Source organism: Gorilla gorilla, chromosome 6, assembly GCF_029281585.2.
Source record: "Gorilla gorilla gorilla isolate KB3781 chromosome 6, NHGRI_mGorGor1-v2.1_pri, whole genome shotgun sequence".
In the NCBI taxonomy this organism is placed as follows: domain Eukaryota; kingdom Metazoa; phylum Chordata; class Mammalia; order Primates; family Hominidae; genus Gorilla; species Gorilla gorilla.
The window spans coordinates 37,430,128-37,438,271 of NC_073230.2; positions in this window are offsets into that span (position 1 = coordinate 37,430,128).

Genomic DNA, 8,144 nt, shown 5'->3' on the forward strand with positions numbered 1-8,144 from the left:
CTTTTCCTACTTTGCTGATAGTTTTGTTTTTTCATTTGTTTTTAATGATGAATCAGTGTTGAATTTTGTCAGCTGCTTTTTCTGCATCTATTAAGATGATGAAATGCTTTTTATCCTCTATCCTGTAAATACGGTAAAATACATTAATTGATTTTCAAATGTTTAACTGCATTTGGGGGATAAATCTCAATTTGGTTATGATGAATTATCTTTTTTATATATTTCTAGGTTGAATGTGCTAATATTTTGCAAAACATTTTTGTGCCTATTTTTATGAGAGATATTGGCATATAGATTGATACATAGTATTCTTTTCTGGTTTTGGTGTATAGTTGATACTGACTTCATAATATAAGCTGGTAAGTGTACCCATCTCTTCTATTTTCCGAGTATTTGTAGGACTGGTATTTTTCCTTCCTTAAATATTTGATAGAGTTTGCCAATGACTTCATCAACCTGGAATGCAGTTTTGATTGTGAAAATATCTTAAAAGTATGAATAAATTTCTTAATTGACATATAGTTATTCAGGTTTTTCATTTGTCCTTAAGTCCATTTTGATAAATTGTGTCTTTCAAGGAAATTGTCCATTTCATGTAAGTTGGTGAATTTATTGGAAAAAATAATTTATAGTATTTCTTTATTATCCCTTTATTATTCATAGCATCTGTAGCAGTGTCTCCTCCTCTGCATTTCTCTAGGAAATTTGTGTCTTTTTCTTTTTAAGGATTAGTCCAGTAGAGATTTATTGATTCCTCCGATCTTTTTGAAGAACCAGTTTTCAGTTTCACTGATTTTCTCTATTGTTTAAACTTTCTTTTATTTACTTTGAGTTTAATTTGCTCTTCTTTTTCTAGCTTCTTAGAACTTAGATCATTGATTTTAGATTCTTTGTCTTTTCAAAGTATATGTAGGAATAAACCTTTACCTTTAAAAATAAACTTCATATAAGTATATAACAATATAAATTCCCCTCTAAGCACTGTTTTAGCATCATCCTCCAAATTTGATATGTTATGTATTAGTTTCTTCTGGCTGCTATAACAAATTACCACAAACTTGGTGGCTTAGCTCAAAACAACACAAACATTTCCTCACAGTTCTGGAGGCCAGATGTCTGAAATCAGTATTTCTGGGATGGACTCAAGGTATTGACAGGATCTGGCACCATCCAGAGGCTCTCGGGGAGAATCTGTTCCTTGCTTCTGTCAGCATTTGGTGGCTGCTAGCATTCCTTGGCTTGTAGCCACATCACTGCAATCTTCTAGGCCAGCATCTTCTAATCTCTCTTTCTGTTCTGTCTTCACATAGCTTTCAAACCTCTCTGTGATAAAATCTTCCTGTGCCTCCCTCATGAGGATACATATGATTGCATTTAGGGACCGCCATGCTATCTAGGATAATCTTCCCATCTCAAGATCCTTAACCTAATCATATCCATAAAGTCCTTTTTATTGCCATATAAGATAATATCACAAATTTCAGGAATTAGGATGTAGATATATTTTAGGAAACCATTTTCATCACACCACATGTTGTATTTTCATTTTCATTCATTTTATTTCACTTCATTTTCATATTTTCTAAGTTCTCATATTTCTTTTCCCCATGGGTATTTTTGTTTTATGGCCTAGCTATGGACCGTCTTGGTGAATTTTCCATGTGTGTGTTAAAAACCTGTGTATTCTGCTGTTGTTGAGGGTACTGTTTTATAAAAATCAATTAGATCAAGTTGGTTGATAGCATTGTTTAAGTCTTCTATTCCGTATAGATTTTTTTTCCATATTTGTTCTATCAGTTACTAAGAGAGGATTGCTGTAGCCTTGAACTGTATTTGTGGATCTTTCTATTTCTTTTAGTTCTGTCAATTTTTGCATCTTGTATTTTGAGGATCTGTTAGGAGGTACATACATACTTAGGATTGCTATGAATTATTTTAAAATGTCTCTTTTTTCTCTCTGGTAATATTTATTGTCCTGAAGTCTACTTAGTCTAATACTAACAAAGTCACCCTCCTGATTAGTGGTTGCATAGTATATTTTTTCATCGTTTTACTTTTAAACTGTGTTTGTCTTTATAGTGGGATTTTGTAGATACAATATAATTGGATCTTGCTTTTCATTCAATATGACTTTTTTTACTTTTTTAATTGAAGTGTTTTAATCAGTGTTTCTCAAATAGGGGCAATTTTGGACCCAGGGGACATTTGGCAATGTCTGGAGACATTTTTGGTTGTCACAATGGCAGAGGTTGAGGAAGTCTCTACTAGCATCTAGTTTATAAAGACCAGGAATGCTGTTGAACATTCTACAGTGGAAAGGATAGCCTCCTACAAGCAATAATTTTTTATTTTTGAGACTGGGTCTCATTCTGTTTCCCAGGTGGAGTACAGCGGCACCTTCGTGGTTCACTGCAGCCTGGGTCTCCCAGGTTCAAGTGATCCTCCCACCTCACCCTCCCTAGTAGCTGGGACTACAGGCATGTGCCACCATGCCTGGCTAATTTTTCTATTTTTTGTAGAAACGGGGTTTGCCATGTTGTCCAGGCTGGTCTCAAACTCCTGTGCTCAAACAATCCACCCACCTCAGGCTTCCAAAGTGCTGGGATTACAGGTGTGAACCACTGTGCACAGCCCCTACCACATTTTCTTGATCCATTAATCTGTTGATGGACACTTAAGCTGATTCTACATCTTGGCTATTGTGAACAGTGCTGCCATAAACTTGGGGGTGCAGATATCTCTTTGAGACACTGATTTAATCCTTTGGATATACATCCAGTAGTGAGATTGCTGGATCATATGGTGACTCTTTTTTAGTTTTTTTTGAGAAACCCCCATACTTTTCTCCATAATGGCTGTACTAATAATTTACATTCCCATCAACAGTATAGAAGAGTTCCCTTTTCTCTGCATTTCTGCCTGTATTTGTTATTTTTTGTCTTTTTGATACCAGCCATTCTAACTGGGGTGAGATGATACCTCATTGTGATTTGATTTGCATTTCCCTGATGATTAGAGAGGTTGAGCATATTTACATATACTTATTGGCCATTTGTATGTCTTCTTTTTAAAAATATCTATTCCGATTATTTGCTCATTTTTCAATTGGATTATTTGTTTTTTGCTGTTGAGATATTTGAATTCCTTGTATATTCTGAATATTAATCCCTTGTCAGATGAATAGTTTGGAAATATTTTCTCCCATTCTGTGGGTTGTCTCCTGACCTCACTGATTCACTTCCAGTTTTGAAAGATATTTTTGCTGAGTATGTAGTTTTTGGTTGAGAACTTTTTTCTTTCAACACTTTAAAGGAACCATTCAATTTTCATAAGACATTGCCATAAGGCTTGCATAATTTCTGAAGAAAAGTTTGTGTTTGATTACCTTTCTTCCCCTGCTTCTATCTTTTTTCCTATGGCTACTTTTAAGACTTTTCTCTTTATCTCAGGCTTTGAGGAATATGATTATGACGTGTCTTGGTATGTTCTTTTCTGTGTTTATCCCACCTAGGCTTTATTGAGTTTCTCGGATCTGTAGGTTTATCATTCCTCTTAAATTTTGGGCCATTATTTCTTCAAATATTTTATCCAGTGCATCCTTCCCCTCACAAATTCAGGAACTCTGATTACCCGTATGTTAGGCCACTTGATATTGTTCCATACATCACTGAGATTCTTGTTCTCCTGCTTTTAGTCTCTGCTCTCTGTGCTTTATTTTGAATAATTTTGCTTGGTATTTGTCCAAATTTAGTTATCTTTTCTCCTGTAGCCTCTAATCTGCTATCATCTGTGAAATTTTTATAGCAGTAATGTAGTATTTTTCTTTTTTGAAGCTCAGTTTGGTTCTTTTTTGAAGCTCAGTTTGGTTCTTTTTTTTTTTTGAGATGGAGTCTTGCTCTGTCACCCAGGCTGGAGTGTAGTGGCGCGATCTTGGCTCACTGCAAGCTCCGCCTCCCGGGTTCACGACATTCTCCTGCCTCAGCCTCCCCAGTAGCTGGGACTACAGGTGCCCGCCACCACTCCCGGCTAATTTTTTGTATTTTTTTTTTAGTAGAGACGGGGTTTCTCTGTGTTAGCCAAGATGGTCTTCATCTCCTGACTTCGTGATCCACCCACCTCAGCCTCCCAAAGTGCTGGGATTACAGGCGTGAGCCACCGTGCCCGGCCTCCAGTTTGGTTCTTTTTATATTACCCATTCCTTTCATATGTATTTTTCTTTAAATCCCTGATCATATTTATAATATTTTAATAGCTATTTTAAAGACCATGTATGCTAATTTCATAATTTCTGTCAATTTTTAGTCTGTTGTTGATGATTGATTGATCTCCTGTTTCTGTGCCAGTCTTCCAATTCAGATGCCAGGCTTTGTGAATTTTATGTTGTTGAGTGATGAATTTATTTTTTCTATTGCTTTAAAGAGTGTTGGTGTTGGGCCTTTTTCCAGTGCTCAACACGATGTGGAAGCTGCCAAAGCCAGGGCTTCCACCCTCTGAAGCCACAGCCCGAGCTCTACATTGGCCCCTTTCAGCCATGGCTGCAGTGGCTGGGACACAGGGTACCAAGTCCCTAGGCTACACACAACACGGGGACCCTGGGCCCAGCCCACGAAACCACTTTTTCCTCCTGGGCCTCCTGGCCTGGGATGGGAGGGGCTGCCGTGAAGGTCTCTGTCATGACCAGGAGACATTTTCCCCATGGTCTTGGGGATTAACATTAGGCTCCTTGCTACTTATGCAAATTTCTGCAGCAGGCTTGAATTTCTCCTCAGAAAATGGATTTCTACTGCATTGTCAGGTTGCACATTTTCTGAACTTTTATGCTGTTTCCCCTTTAAAACAGAATGTTTTCAACAGCACCCAAGTCACATTTTGAATGCTTTGCTGCTTAGAAATTTCTTCTGCCAGATACCCTAAATCATCTCTCTGAAGTTCAAAGTTCCATAGATCTCTAGGGCAGGGGCAAAATGCTGCCAGTCTCTTTGCTAAAACATAACAAGAGTCACCTTTGCTCCAGTTCCCAACAAGTTCCTCATCTCCATCTGAGACCACCTCAGCCTGGACCTTATTGTTCATATCACTATCAGTATTTTGTCAAAGCCATTCAACAAGTATCTAGGAAGTTCCAGACTTTCCCACATTTTCCTGTCTTCTTCTGAGTCCTCCAAACTGTGCCAACCTCTGCTTGTTACCCAGTTCCAAAGTCACTTCCACATTTTCAGGTATCTTTTCAGCAATGCCCCACTCTACAGGTACCAATTTACTTTATTAGTTCGTTTTCATGCTGCTGATAAAGACATGCCTGAAACTGGGAAGAAAAAGAGGTTTAATTGGACTTACAGTTCACATGGCTGGGGAGGCCACAGAATCATGGTGGGAAGTGAAAGGCACTTGTTACCTGGTAGTGGCAAGAGAAGAATGAGGAAGAAGCAAAAGCAGAAACCTCCAATAAACCCGTCAGATCTCATGAAGCTTATTCATTATAATGACAATAGCAAGGGAAAGACCGGCCCCCATGATTCAATTACCTCCCCCTGGGTCCCTCCCACAACAGGTGGGAATTCTGGGAGATACAGTTCAAGTTGAGATTTGAGTGGAGACATAGCCAAACCATATCACTGTCCCTTCTCTTTGCCTCCAAGCAGAAAGCTGGGTGGTTGTCTCATTTGTTTCCTTTCTCTTGCGGATCACAAGAGAAAGGAAACAAATGCTCTGCCTGTCGTCCAATGTCTGACAACAATTGTTTCATGCATTTTGCTCAGTTTTCTAGTTGTTCACAATAGAACAGCAAGTCCCATAGCAGTTTTTCCTTCATAGGCAGATGTGAAAGCCTAGGAGCACAAATCTTATTGCCTCTAAGGAACCAAATGTCCTGGTGTAGACTCAACTAGACCCATTATTTAGGAAATATAAATGTACAGTCTATTTATAGAACCTCTTCAACATACCAGTAAGAAATATTTATCTGACACATGTACCAAAAATTGCACTCTTGCTACAAGAATGAAAAAGGGGGCTGGGCGCAGTGGCTCACGCCTGTAATCCCAGCACTTCGGGAGGCTGAGGTGAGCGGATCACGACGTCAGGAGTTCAAGACCAGCCTGGCCAACATGGTGAAACCCCATCTCTACTAAAAATACAAAAATTAGCCGGGCATGGTGGCGCGTGCCTGTAATCCCAGCTACTTGAGAGGCTGAGGCAGGAGAATCACTTCAACCCAGGAGGCAGAGGTTGCAGTGAGCCGAGACCACGCCACTGCACTCCAGCCTGGCAACAGAGCATGACTCCATCTCAAAAAAAAAAAAAAAAAAAAGGAACATCATAGCCTCTCCTCTCAAGATGTCAGAGACAAGCAAGGAGATTAAGTATAGAGGTAATATAATTAGATGTTGATTATATGTTGCTGTCAGGGTAACACAAAGGTTATGCAAAAATAAATACACGGATCTGACATATTAGGAAATGTAAGCAAGTTTAAAAGATGGCCATCTCTCTCAAAACTTCCTTTTATTAAAAATATTTTCTTAAATAGCCATAAATGAGGGTTACTCAAACCTAGACCATTAAAAAAATTATATATGACAATTTTGCCTTGTCTTCCAACCAGTGTTATTGATTGACTGAAGAACATTATGCATAGATTTTGAGGAGCTTAAAGTGCCGTAGGTGTAATTGCGAAATGCCTTTAACACATTGCATATAGAGGTATTTTCCACTTAGTACTTCTTTCAGTGTATAATAATGGGAGGAGGAAAAAAGACCTGTCACTGGGCAAACCTCATGGGAATGGACTACAGACAGTGCTGTGTGAATTAGGCACTTATGTATGGGTAAGAAAGCCTGCATAATTGCTTTATGTATAATGTTATGAGAACCAAACAAAGAAGCTGACAGAGAAGCCAGGGGAAAATGAGAAAGAAAAGCACTAGTCAAGATTAGTCAGCCACCTGCCTTAATCCTGTGACAACTGTGTTCAGGAGGTTAGTTTTCTGAATTTGGTTACCATAGTAATAGACCTTTAGAATGTCCTTAAATCAATTTACAGAATTGCTATTCATATTAAGCAACACAAATAGATTTTAGGTTGTTAAAATCTATTTTTAAATTATTTTTAGAAATGAAATGATCCATCAAGCCCTTTAGATATATAATTTAGACAACCATAAATTGTATTTTGGCAAAGGGAAGTTGTAAGGTCGTATTCATTAGTATTGGGTGACGGGTTTATAAGTTCAATAATTCAAATATGTCATCTTAATGAATGACTCCTAATAAATTTTAAATAAGATAGAGTTCATGAATGTTCTAGACCTAGCTTTAAAACCAAATATGTATGCTTCACACGCATTCCTACACCTCTAGGAGTCATCTGTGGGTTTAGCCAATTATATGGATAATTTAAAGGGGAATTGCTGAGACCTGGTCTAGTGATCATCCAAGAGCTGCCTAGAGGATTCTACGGTCAGACTTGGGAATTTCAACCGAACTCTTCCTTTTTTTTTTTTTTTTTTTTCTAGTTTACATGTGTGGAAAAGGTCCACTTCATTTTATGCAGTTTTTAAATTGGGCTTTTTAATATTCTAGTGACATCTGAAGCTACTTTTTAACAGATGAAGGCTTATCCAGAATTGTAAAAGTTGGTTCTCTTATATCTGCAATTTTAAGACCACTGCTCACTTAAGATATTAATAATATAAAACTTTAAACAAAAGTTGCAATTTTCTAATTCTTCAGAGAACTAAACAAAGTCTGCTTAAATTGCTGTAGATTGGCGTTCAGTTAAAGGAAGACTTTGTTCATGCTATGAGTGATTAAAGGATTCCTGGCCAGGTATGGTAGCTCACAACTGTTATCTCAGCATTTTGGAAAGCAAGGTGGGAGGAGCTTTTGAGGTCAGGAATTTGAGACCAGCATGGGTAACATAGCGAGACCCGTATCTCTACAAAAAATTTTAAAAGTAGCCGGGCGTGGTGGTGTGTGCCTGCAGATTATTTGAGCCCAGAAGTTGGAATGGGGCTGTAATTGCACTATTGCACTCCAGCCTGGGAGACAGAGTTTGTTTTATTAGTTTCAAACAAAACAAAAAACCCCAGTGATTCCATGTATGAAATTTCTCTGACTCTAGAGAAAGAATATTTTGTTTGAGG